We start from the raw sequence: 13,629 nt of genomic DNA on the forward strand, positions 1-13,629 counted from the left end.
CCTGTAGATATGCAATCAGTACATGAAAAGCAATATACTAGAATACAATTAGGGGTGGGCGATATGGTAAAAATGTCATATCACGATTCTTTAAAAATCAATTCACGATCTCCATTTTATCACGATTCTTTTTTTTTTTACATATTTTTAGACTTAATCTTCACATTCCTCAACATTTTTGTGAAATTTTAAAACACATTTAAAATGTAAATAAAACCCTAAAAGAATAGGAAAACACACATCTTGAGCCAAATAAGCTTTCTGAACAGGTATCAATTGAAATAGTGCAATTTTTATTAAATAGTGCCATGAATGTAAACATAAATGGTAATGAACAGCCTCGGTTACTTTAGTTACAGTGCCAACAATGTATGAACAAGGTTTAACACCACTATAGAAATTGAAAATGTTTTTCCTCAATAAACTATCGACATAAACAGTTTGGAATGAGTTAGCAAAGTAAATAAAACACAGAATTGGAAAGTAGAAAACACTGTTTACGACAGCGTTTGCTCATCTGCGACTCTGCATAGTTTACAAATTCTCGTAGGTGCGCATGTGAGCAATGTGGATTGTGGACGTGTCGCGGCGCGGGGAGAGTTGCGTACCCGTCGGCTGTCGGGGTTCCGAGGAGGCCTGGGGCCACGACCCCGCGGCGGCCGCGGCCCCAGGCCCGGAAGGAGCACAAACCGAGCTAGACTGACTAGAGGAGTGGAGTAAGTTTGTGTGCGTGTTTGTGTGAGTGAATGAGTGGAGAGGGAGGGGGAAAAAAAAGACCACATGGATGCATCAAGCATAAACCAAGCTTGAGCTTGCATAAAATTGAACTATATGAAATGTGCCCTACAGACGATCTTGTCGATCTTTCAACTTCATGAGATTGTCAACACTTAACGATCCTAAACGATCTAATATGTCATATCGCCCACCCCTAAATTCAATATACAGTAATTCAGGAGCACTTTGATAGCAATCCAATTCCTGTTTAACTGGCCACTGTTCAACAAAAAGCAACAAGGTGCAGCATAATTTATTCTTCTTCAATCCAGGGGGAAAGCAGTTTCCAAGAATCTACTGTATAATCTATCTTCCTGGTCAACTATATCATCTTCCCGTGCACGTCTGTTTGCAGTTTCTTATAAATCTACATTATGCACTTTCCCCTCCACTTTGCTCCTTCCGTCATGTCAAGAACTGTGCACCTTTCGAACATTATTTTAAAGGGAATGAGAGGAGCTGCTTCTGTTTGCGGCAAATCAAAATGGCTGTGTTCATGCACAACAGCCATTTTAAACTGTGTAGGTCTAAAAAAATATCAAAATGAGGTCAGGTTCATCGTTGCGCAGATTTAGACAATCTGAGATCAGTCATTTTAAAATGTCTCATTCAGTCAATACATCCATAGAAGTCTTTTGCTAAACAAACAACAAAGCTCAGTCATATAGTGCTTTGAATACATTTTCCTGCAATATTATTGAAAATACAATACAAAACAGCTACATTAGTACATTGTGAGAGGGGCAAAAATGACTTGCCTACTTGCACATGCCAGAGGAAGACGTAGATTATATGAGGCATCTCAACCAGAGGCGTGTTTATGGCTTTGTGAATCGAGCTCATAAAGAGCCTCCAAGGTGTGTAGCACAGCATTAAATACCATGATGAGTAAAACAACTCCTCCATAGCCTCTTCACAGTCATGCACAGATCTGTAATCCTATCTCATACAACACAATATGTTAGCACTGTCGGCAAACACAAACTCCACAGGACTTGTGCAGCAGATCCAAAAGCTTCATTCTGTGTCCCGACAAACAAGTTAAGTCTTCTTCACAAACAGGAAATGGCCTACCAGATGCCAAATGCATCAGATTCAGCACTCTTGAGTTTGTAAAGGCTTTGAATAAGTATTCATTGTCAGAAGCAGTGACAGTCTGCTTTCAAATGCTCACATCGATAAGCTTTCTGTGTTTTCAAAGCGTCATTTCTCAACTAAGACAATGAAAGCCTCAGGGAAAAAAATGTTCAGTTTACAATGAATTTACAAGTTCAGTTCATGTGAGTATAAACTGATAAAAAAAAAAAAAAAAAACTTTTATTTGCAATCAACCAGAACTCCACAATTTAAGATTAGAATTTATTATGTAATTGATTTGTGTACAGGGTTATTCCTTCCTTTATGACCAAAAGTTCTCTACTTTTAACATCTTCGGACTGAGGTACCATGAAGTACATTTAAAAATGTCCTGAAAACAGGATGGCACGTCTCACTATTCTTCATCAATGCAATTCAGATGCTTGGTTTGTGCATTAGTAGTTTGTCACTGTGACGGGATGCTGATCAAACGGGATATTCCTCATTTCTCGTGAGTGTGCGTGTAACACCAGAATTGGCTGACAAATGGGGAACCCCTCCCTCACTTCCTCATCGCTCATCCTTTTTAAGTGATTCCATCTGACTGAGCTACAACCATGATTTTCTCTGCCCTACTTTTTCCACCCAAAAAAAAACAAACACAGAAGAACAGTAGAGATTTTACAGAAGCGCATATAAATGACGTTTGTGCGTGCGTGTTGTTAACAAATTCCGTTTTTACTGATTGGATAATGGCCTGAACAATCGACAGATCCCAGGTTAAGCCCCTACATTTCAGTTCAACAACATTCTTGTGGGGGATGGAACGAATTGAGGGGCAAACTTCAACTTTATGTGACGTGATTGATGTAAACTGTAATGTGTCCGAAAGAAAAAAAATGAATAAACTAAACTAAAAAAAAACTTCAAGACATCTCCATTTGATGCTTCAACAAGAGTGAAACCGGAAATGTAGAAAAAAATTGTAACTAACCCTAATGGAACTACAAAATTATCATTTCAGTCTTATAATGTGTGCCTTAAAATCTTAGCTTGCCTTATTAGACGCTGCCCTTACTGTTTAATTGTCCCATTTTTCAGTAATAGTATGAAGACTCAATGGTTTATTTCCCCTCAGAAAAGCATCAGATCCTATTAAATATTGTAATCTGTTTGACTTGACTCAATGTTTTGTATTTGTTAAATTGCTTTCAATCCATAAAAAAAGCAGGCATGTTTGCATGCAAAATGTAAATAAAAAGAAGTAGAAATTAGAATAAATCTGATACTTTGTGATCAACAATGAAAGGCAATGATGGACATAAGGGCTGGGAATCTGACTGTCTCACGAGTCGATTTGATTACGATTTTTGGGTCTACGATTCGATTCAGAATCGATTTTCGATTCTCGATTCAAATGATTTTCGATTCAAAATTATTTGCTTGACAAATAATTTCTGCTTCAATTTACAGATATGCACAACATTGTCATGATCTGCTCCAGTCTGCTTTGCAAGACAAAATGACAAATAGAGACATTAAAGTGTCTTTTTTTTGTTTAAACATTTGTGCTTTTTCCACAAAAACAGCATGTGGGCTACAACTGCCTTTTCCCCTTCTTCTTCATTTATAATTTAAATAAAATCGATTTTTGGATATGAAACATCAATTCTGAATCTTAATAAATGAGAATCTCGATTCTTTTTTTAATCGATTTTTTGGCACACCCCTAATGGCCATATACCGACAGGGCCGCTGCGCCCTACACGCAGAGCACGCATAGTGCGTAGGGCACTATCGTCCGTGCGGGGCCCCCATTTTGCCTGCGGGCATACAGTGCGATGTCAAGCGCGCAAGTCATTGATGAACTTCCAACATATTTACTGTTTACCCGCAACTGTGGACGTGGACGTATCAGGAGCAGGAGCGCTCACGGATTGGGTGCGAGTGCGACACTGTGACATAAACCGACATTAGTACGTTTTATGTTTTCATTGAAATACATGAAGAACCCTCTTTTAAGGATTGTGATTTTCAGTTACATGAAAAAGGTTTTGCAATAAAAAAAATAAAAAAAAGTGCGATCAAGAGATACGTGGAGAGAAGCAAAAGTAAACTCATGCTGCATTCAATGACCACTCACACAGTTGGACATTTCAAATATACACAGGAAAAACTCATTCAGCGTATAAAACAGAAATAAATACCAGGTCAGCACATTGCAGGGGGTACGTGGAAACCTTTTAGAATTTATTTCCCAGATCAAAAATCTTTCTCATACCTACCGAGGCACCAAAATCAGAACAGCAACACGGCAACCTAAATTTCTCCTAAAGTGAGTGACCAGACGCGATGGATTGGAAATGTCCGAGACATCAGCCAATCAGAGTGCAGGTTGTGCTTCTCTTCTGCGGTTTGCAAGTTGAAGAGGTAAACAGAAAGTAAAAGAAACAAGAAGTAAACAATGACCGAACACGCAGCTAAAAATCATCAGGACAAGCTAGTAGAGCAACATGTGGAAAGCATGCCAATGCGAGAGGGGTTTGCACAGGCTGTCGACGTACCATTAGCAGTTTAGCCGTGCAGCCACCAGACCAAAGCAGCAATCAATTCTGTCATCTTTTGATCAACACAATCCATGCGAATTGTGAAAGTTTGCCGGTCTGCGAAAACTTGTTTGAACCAGTCCACGGCGCAAAAAAAGGTTGGGGCTGGGCCTATAAGTCATGTAAACTATTATCATTTAATGACAAATGTCCCCCACGCCACCCTGCAAAAAAAAAAAAAAAAAAAAAAAAATCATGGGCACCATCACATTTTTAAGCTTAGGGCACCCAAAGCGGTAGCGGCGGCACTGTATGACGATCACATATTTTCCACGGAAATCGCCCGATCATGATCGGCGGCCGATCGATCGCGGCACCACAACTGTCTTCTCAACTTCAAATGCTATGAATTACTAAAAAATTTACGAACTAAAAGATACAACAATATTTGCATGTGGTAAACATATTTGTCCACTTCTACATCAACAAGAGTGACAATCTTGAAATTGTTTAGATGTACATTTACAATAGATATAACATGTAAAAACTGAACCCAAATGTTACTGTTACAGGATACTGTAGAGCTGGTTTGAGCTACTTCCCAAAGACAAAAGTCAGCAAAGCACAGGGCAAGGAGAAACACTGCCCACTCACGGAAGACCAGGTAAGGGTGGGGGTTGAATGACTGTAGGAGTCTGGCAGCATGCAGAGAGCGTGGACAAAGTGGGAGTATACACTAAGATCACACGGACAAACATCATACGGGAAGACCGATTTTGTGTCCAGTTCCTGCCAATCCCAACAAACATCAAGTATGTGTGGGAGAGGAGTGAGACACCTTCCTGCCCACTTTACATCTCCAGACTCCTCAGCAACTAGGCCTGGGTATTGCCAACAACCTGACGATATGATACGTATCGCCATACACGAGTCATAATACCTTTGTATCGCGATACAAATATATCCCAATGCATGATTGTCAAGACGATACGTATTCCCATATTTTACATTCATTTACTTGCATTTTATTATATCACTCATATGCATACCTAAATGATGTGTTTATTATGCTGGATGGAAAAAATGTTTTTGTTTGCAGCTCTTCTGGTTTACCACCAAGCGGCATACCTGGTCTAAAAGTGCACGCACTGCAGAGCAAGGAATAGCTTTCACAGACACGCCGGGAAATTTTATGAAAAGGCTTGGGCCAATATGAGTACAAATATCAAAGTACTACTAAAATTACGGCTCTAAAATGTTATGTCTTATTTGAAATATTTGGGGAAATAAAAACAGCAATTTTTTTTCATGTAACACATTTTGTTTTGTTTTGTTTTAAACAAAATATAGGAAAAATGGTACATTAAGAAACATGTACTATGTTAAGTTTATAAGTAAATAAATGTGGATATTCTTCCTCTGTTTTAATTTTTCTTAGCAAGACACAGTGTCCAATCACTGGTGCGCTATTTTTAAAACAGACGTCGCATGCACCTTTTTTATTTTTTATTTTATTTTTTATTTTTTTAATAGTACAATGTAGTGCTTAAGAAAAAAAAAAAGTGTTTAAAAAAATTGATTCGGCACTATATTATGATACTACAGCTCGCAATTCTTGAACCGATTCAATAGGCGGCCAAATCGATTTTTAAAAAATATTCAACAAACCATCTTACTTAGGGTTAGGGTTCACACCTTAATCATGGAAGAATGTTATATGAATGGAACTTAACCCATAACATTTTATTTCAATGCTGTTGAAACATGAAACTGATTACAACCTGTTTGTTAAATACAGTGGCTCACAGTTATAGGACTGAAGTTTTTCATACAAATTTTCATACAAATCTTACAATGCACATGTACAAGTTTACTGATTAGTATTATCGAAATTTGAGTTTAAAAAAAATCACAACAATTGACTTATAAATTTGTATCGGAATTCATCGGTATTGAATCGAATTGTGACCTATGAATCGTGATATGGATCGAATCGTCAGGTACTAGGCAATTCACACCCCGAGTACAATGCAAATGAGAGAGAGAGAGAGAGAGAGAGGGAGAGAGTATAAAAGTACTGAAAATTGGTACCGTTGAGTACCGGTATCGATTCCCAGGTACCGAGAATTGTAACAGTACTGGTTAAAATGTGAAAGGTATTCATCCCTACAACAGACTTGCTACACATGAAGTGCTTTAATGCAGGTCTCTTTCAATTTTAGTAAGCTCTTGACGTGTTTTACCATTTTGAACAGAAACAAGGTCATTCATGTTCAATTCACATTTTCACAACAAAGTTTGAATCTGAAATTGTATAATTGTGTTTTCTGGTTGGGAATGCAAACAAATAACTACAATTTTAAGTCATGAAATAATAATAATGTATAATAGCTTTACAGTTAATATAAACATTACATTGGGAAAATTGATTGATAACAACAATTCCAAATATAATCGCAAATAGCTTGTACTGTACAGATTGGTGTATTAACATTTCCAGACGTTTTAACCTGTGATGTGGCAAGAATACAAGAACGCGGAATTTCTATTGTGGCTCTCAGCAGCAGTAATAGCCCCAATTGTATTTTTTTCCCCATCTATAACAGATTTGTTTTTCTATTAAAATGCTATTGCAACCTACCGTAGCATGTTGTGAGATTAATTATGAGATGCGAGATCAAGCAAACGATGGTGCCGATGTGTGCATGTCTCGCAGATGGAGCGAGGCTTGAGTTCTTTGCAGCAGAGCTTCTACAGCAATGTTGATGTCCTTGACACTGACACACAGCCGCTTGGCAGATATTTTGTGCTGACTTTTACATTTCATAGCACTGACACTAATGTCATCTAACATGCACACAGAGTGAAAACTGAGGTAGACTTAGTAAAATGCAATCAAAATACAGAAATTTGATTTTATTTTTATTATTATTAATTCAATCTCTGGTGCAATAACCTTACTTATTGATTGATTGAATTTTTATTTTGTATTTTATGTTTATTATTATTATTATTATTATTATTATTATTATTGTTATTATTATTATTATTATTATTAATTCAATCTCTGGTGCAATAACCTTATTTATTGATTGATTGAATTTATTATTATTATTATTATTATTATTATTATTATGATTATTAATTCAATCTCTGGTGTAATAACCTTATTTATTGAATGATTTAATATTTATTTTTTATTTTAGTTTTATCATGATTATTATTATTATTACTATTATCATTATTATTAATTCAATCTCTGGTGTAATAACGTTATTTAGTGACTGATTGAATTTTTTTATTTTATTATCTGTTCTTATTGCTGCTGGAAATGTAAATTTCCCAGAGGGAGCCATCCCAAAGGGATCAATAAAGTCAAGTCTAAGTCTATAGATAGCATTGCGAACACATTTGAAATACAAATTTGGTGCCTTTATCAAATTTTGAGCGGGTGCCCTGGCCCGGTTTTCCCTCTGTGATGGATTGGCCTGAGTCCGTCTGTTTTCAATGCAACTTCAGGATGATCCTGGTGACGACACGTAATGTGCACGCGTGATGTTGGTTCACTAACGTATCCATAAACACATTGCATGGAATTTGTCAGTGAGTCCATGCAGACTGAGAACCCTAAATTACATTCTGAGCCTGAACAGAAGGATTTTAATGGCAACAGTGCACCGAGATCAAGCACCCTTACCTGATCCCTCTTCTGACCACCACGGAACCACTCAACCCTCCGCACATCTTTACCACAGAACAGGCATTGTTATACAACCGTTTCATGCTGTGCTAAAGGTGATCCCTTAACACCAAAAGCCTGTAGCATCGCAAACAGAAAGAATGAGCGCCACGATCAAACGCTTTCTTCTGCAGGACAGGAAAAAAAATGAAAACGTGAAAAAAAAAATTAACACGGGAAATGACAGGGCTAGGAAGCAACTGATTTTTCACTTATAACAGTAATCAGGGAATAATAAGAAATGAAGGACAGTACACTGAGTGCTGCATTTCACTATCCGAGTGGCAAAAATACTATTTGCAAGAGTGCCTCTGCTGGACTGCACTTTTGCGGGTAATCAATAATTTACCATAGTATACCAAAATACTACTATTGAAGACATGGGGTTCAAAGAGGAAATTGTGACACAAATAGAATTGTGGTATCCACAGGACCTTTCAGCTTGTGCAGCCTTCAGTGATTTAAGTGGAAAATAGTGGGAAACAAACATTTTTCTCCTGAACTGAAATTTGAGAAGAGATTTTGCTTAGGTCATGTTAGTACCTCACCAAAAGGATTTATATTTGGAAAAAAAACACAAAAAAAAAAAAACATTGTAATTACTACCACTATATATTTGTGTTGTATACTTTTAGTAATTTGCATTCTGATTGTGTAAATAAACATTTAACTGCATGGTGCAACTGCAATGACATGATCACTACTCTTCTCCATTCGATTCAATCCATGTGTAATGCAAAGCACCAACCAAGTAAACAGCAATTGACGACATAATACACTCAAAAATATATCTACAAAAAAAAAAAATAATAATTTTCAGGGTTTCAGGGTTTTCTTGTGTACAAAATCCGGCCTGAGCCACTGATATCGCTCAACACTGCACTCCAGCTGTGTTGACTGAGCTCGGCAGGAACTCATTTTAACTGCAGCTGCAGTGTTGTGCCATTATGGAGGCGCTATATCAACAGCAGTGCACTGGAAAGACCTGAAGCAACAACTGAAGAAGAAACAGCTTTCTTGTTTTCTTTCTTTTTTTTAAACGTTAATGTACCGAAGAACAAACAGATCATGGAGCAACTGTTGCACACGCCCATTTCCTGGTTGCGAGGCAGAGGTGGCGCACTCCAGTCATCAAAGTCATACAATAAACATAATAGTGTAAACAATTGTAAAACAATTGTAGTTAAAGAAAATGGCAAAAAAAAATTAATGGCAACTTTGTATTCATACAATTTCTAATTCCTAGTCCCCGATCGTAAAATGGCTGCAGGAGGGTGGCCCATAATGGTATCGGTCACTGCTGTGAGTACCGATACCTTAAAATAAGACAGGTATTGGCACCAATACCTGGTATCGGTAGTCACCCACCATAGTCAGGGTGATACCGCCTCAATTTGAGCCAGGAAAAACCCTGATTTCTTTGACTAAATATACGCTAGAATATCTTCATCTTTTGTTCAGAATCAGCTATTTATCACTGCCAACTGACATGACTTCCTTCTCATTCACAGCACTTTGACCACTGACCTATATAAATGACTGGATGGCCAATAGGCCAAGAATCTTGAAGTCGCTTGGCCGTGATCTTGCTCCTCCCAGGAAACCTTTCTCGGACTACGTGTTATGTACGGAAATGCCGACGTGTGTAGTAGTACACTGAGCAAATCACCAGTACCAAGGCTGTGGACAAACATTTCACCGGTAAGTATGATTGAAATGGAAAGAGTAGATTTATATTGTAACATATACATATATTATATGGCCTTTTTTTTTTTTTTTTTTGCCATTGTATGTGCCCACATATTGCATTTTGGTTGGACGAATGATTGCTAGTTTTCTACTGTTCTTGGCAAGTACATTATTGCTTGCTTTGTGACTCTAGTTAGAATTATGTGACAATAAATCATGTTTGTATAGATAAATGAAGTCAAGAGGTGAAATAAACCTTATTATTTTTTCCAACATTGTTGATTGTGGTTATACCAAGACTGTCGGAAACTCCTTATTAGGACCAAGTTCATGTGATTTTGTTATTGTAGCTAAAAACTACACAGAGCAGCTGATGTACTCTTTGCTCCAATATATATTGGTTGAAAACATCTACCATTCTACAGTGGTTGTTTTAACTAAAGGATCTGTCGGATACATAACTACCAGCTAGATTGGTCAAATGCAATCTTTGTTTGTTTGTTTTTTTTGTGGTAGATTTGACCAATCTGTTTTGAGAGTGAGATGGACCAACGTGGCAAGTCTATTATCGGCGGCGGATCATTTTTGGCCACCGATATTTTCATGCACAGAACATCTCCACCTACTGTTTATTGTATCTCCAGCCAAAAAAATAAAAAATATTTTTGTAAAGGTTCAGCCCCTGCCAACTTTTATTGTACCCATGCAACTGTGTGTTTGTAATACCTCAGCAAAGGAGGTTATATTTTCATTTTTGCTTTGTTTTTTCTGTCTGGCTGAAATATAGCAGTACAAAACATGGTGGAACGAAAGATTTTGGGGTTGAACCATTTCACAATTTTTTTTTTTAATCGAACTGCATCCTTCATTTTTTTTTTTTTTGCATTCTTTATGGCTTGTGATGGTAAACATTAACTGAAGTGTTTTTGTTGTTTATTTTGAAAAATGAAAAGTTAAAAGGATATGTGGTAGATGATGGATGGATGGATGGATGGAAAAGTTAAAAACAAGATACTTGTTAGGTTCAACTCAGACTTCCACCTATCCATTTTCTTTAGCACCCTTATCCTCATCAGGACCTCAGTTGAGCAGTTTATCCCCTTTGGAAGGAAGGCAGGGTACACCGTGGACTGGTTGCCAACCAATCACACAGCACATACAGGCAAACAAGCATTCAGTACATCACAAGGTCACCTATAGAATCTTTAGAGCACAAAGGAAAACATGCAACTGTCACACAACAAGGCTGCAGCCGAGATTCAAGCCTCATAGGTGCTAACCACGAGCCTGTTGCTCCGCAACAGCTCGCTTCATTGACTTGAATGAATGGCTACCTCTATTAATTCATTTATTTGTAAATGTACAGAAAATTCACTTGGTAATTTATGGTCAGCCTGCTAACAGATGTGCTCAATACTAAATTAATGAATGTAAACTTGACCAAAGGAAGCAAGTAGACCCTATGTTGAACAAAAAACAATAACTGAAACCACACTGCCCATTAAACTAACCATAAATGAATATCAAGCAGTTGTGACAAAACGTGTCATGTATCAACTTTTAGAAGTCGCTGTGTTCCCACATGATCTGTTAACAATGCAGCATATCCGAGAGCTGTCATCTCTCGCTAATGCAAGCATGAATTAACTCATCACAATCGTCATCTTTTTGACAATTATCTATCTATACAGGGTGTACCAAAAGTTATTATACTCTTTCTTTTTTTCTTTTTTGTTGTGGTTACTACTTGGAAAGATGCGAAGCCATCAGCATGTGACAGTTTTATTGTAAAAGAAAGCATATTACATTATGGTGTTTCAGAAAAGCCCATTTGTAACACATTACGGAACAAAGTGAGTATTGACTCATACTCACATTATTCTGAAGTATCACACATTGCTTCCAGAACTTCACCGCCACCGGTGGATGCCTGCCTGCAGTGTCGCCGCAGCCCAGCTGTCTGGAAGTGCTCTTTTTTGCCATCTTTTTAAAAACTCGCTCGCAATTTCACTCAAATTTGCTTCCAACCCACCACATCTTAACATGATGGAGTCAAAACTTTGGACAGCCTATGTCTTTTACAGATGACGTCTTGGCTCTTTGTCATCGTGCCAACTTATTTGCGAATGGTATCCACGGCAACAGTCCACAGAACACAGGTGGAGCAAAGCCTCGATGCTGAGATTTTGCTTCGACTTTTTTTTTTTTTTTCGTAATGAAGTTACTGATCGATATCAAATCTGGGCAACACACGGCTGAGCCGAAACACATTCGTTTGAAATTAACAAAGAGCTTCCAAATGAAATTCATTGACACCCAATGACATTTTACAATTGGCAAAAATGTCATTGCATATACTTCAAAAACATTCTAGTGTTTATTCTGCATTTTTTTTCTTCATTTGTACTCGTAGATATTACATTCGTTTTCATGAACTATAATTACCTTGGTGGGGACTCTGTATTAATGCAAAAGGAGTCTTTTCAGCACTGACACTCTGCCCACACTCTTATCATCACCAGTTGGTCCTCTTGAATTAGAAGCATGCACAGATCTCTTGTCCTCTCATCCACAGCCACAGGCGACAATCTGACTCAAGCTCCTCACAACTTCTCACTGAAGCGGAAGAAGATAAGGCGGACAAATCCCAGCCAAGGATGAATGCACTGCATCACACTTGACATCACTGGAATCTTACATTTCATTTGAACTTGGGATAATAAGAATTACCCGGCAGAGCAACAACCTGTTAAATATGTTTTTTTCCCTGCAAAATGCAACCTTTTGCCACTGTCTGCAAAACAGATCAGAGACAGTTCTTACATGATGTCCTTAACATATAAGGAGCCTTGCATGCGAAGTGGGTATGAAATGTTGCTTCGAGCGGTTGGGAAACTCTTTCATTCATTACCTTCTAGAGTCATGTTTGCGCACTTCCTAAAATCGTATTACCAAAATATCACCCACACACAAAGTATGTTATAAATGTGGGCGGTTGGTTAATCCTAATTGACATATTTAAGGCATTAAGCCATTCGTCATAAGACATAAGGCAATGCTGGCGAAAAACAACCACACGGCCGCGGCGCTGGATCTCCATCAGCGCGACAGTGTTGCTGAAGATGCCGATGATGCTTGAAGCTTTACGAGCCACGGCAGCAGAGAGTTGATGAAGCCGACGACTATCATACAGGCGAACCCTGGTTCAAACAGGCTCTCCTTACCGGTGCGAGGTGACTCATTAATCCACAGCAGCATCGCTACAGAGAAACTGTTGGTTCACTCCAGAACGTGTCGCGCGCCAACGCCTGACCCATCGATAGACTGCAAGGTGCAAGACGGACGAGCTTACCTCGTTCAGCTCTCACATCATCGCTAAACAACTAGCATCCACAGACACGTCCCCTTCGTGTGCCCACGGCGGTGTCCACGTAGTCACCGGCAGAAAGTGAGTGAGAGACTGTGTGAATGTGCGAACGTCAATGTGTGGGCATCAAGTGGCGAAAGCCGACGGTGGGTCAGTGGTTGAGGTAAAAGCGCCATTCTTTACGACTATGGTTCCGGTATTCGCTTACAAAATAAAAGTATGTACTGTATATTTTTTTTTCCACGGACACTTTAGTGTCCTCCAAGGAAACTGTGATATTACATTTAGTATACAATACACTATACAGATTTGCTCTCCCACTTGTTTTGATGATGATGATGTTGTTGATGATGATTGTTATCAATATTAGGCATATTATGTATGCATCCATTATATGATCATTAACATTACTTAATAAGAAGAAGAAAAGATGA

The 13,629-nt window shown here is 38.2% G+C and overlaps 1 protein-coding gene across 7 annotated transcripts in view; it reads right to left on the reverse strand.

Moving 5' to 3' along the window:
• dlgap1a (discs, large (Drosophila) homolog-associated protein 1a) overlaps positions 1–13,629 on the reverse strand; it is a 98,238-nt gene that overhangs the window by 72,745 nt on the left and 11,864 nt on the right. For 5 of the 7 annotated variants that reach the window (XM_077536091.1, XM_077536073.1, XM_077536065.1 and 2 more), the window contains exon 1: positions 13,181–13,326. The exons of 1 other annotated variant lie outside the window; for it this stretch is intronic. The gene's annotated coding sequence lies outside the window, so the exon portion shown is untranslated. Of the gene's footprint in view, positions 1–13,052; positions 13,327–13,629 lie in introns of those variants that run through there. One more of the 7 variants, XM_077536048.1, reaches the window with a different exon arrangement.

This window comes from Festucalex cinctus, chromosome 1, assembly GCF_051991245.1.
Source record: "Festucalex cinctus isolate MCC-2025b chromosome 1, RoL_Fcin_1.0, whole genome shotgun sequence".
Classification (NCBI taxonomy): domain Eukaryota; kingdom Metazoa; phylum Chordata; class Actinopteri; order Syngnathiformes; family Syngnathidae; genus Festucalex; species Festucalex cinctus.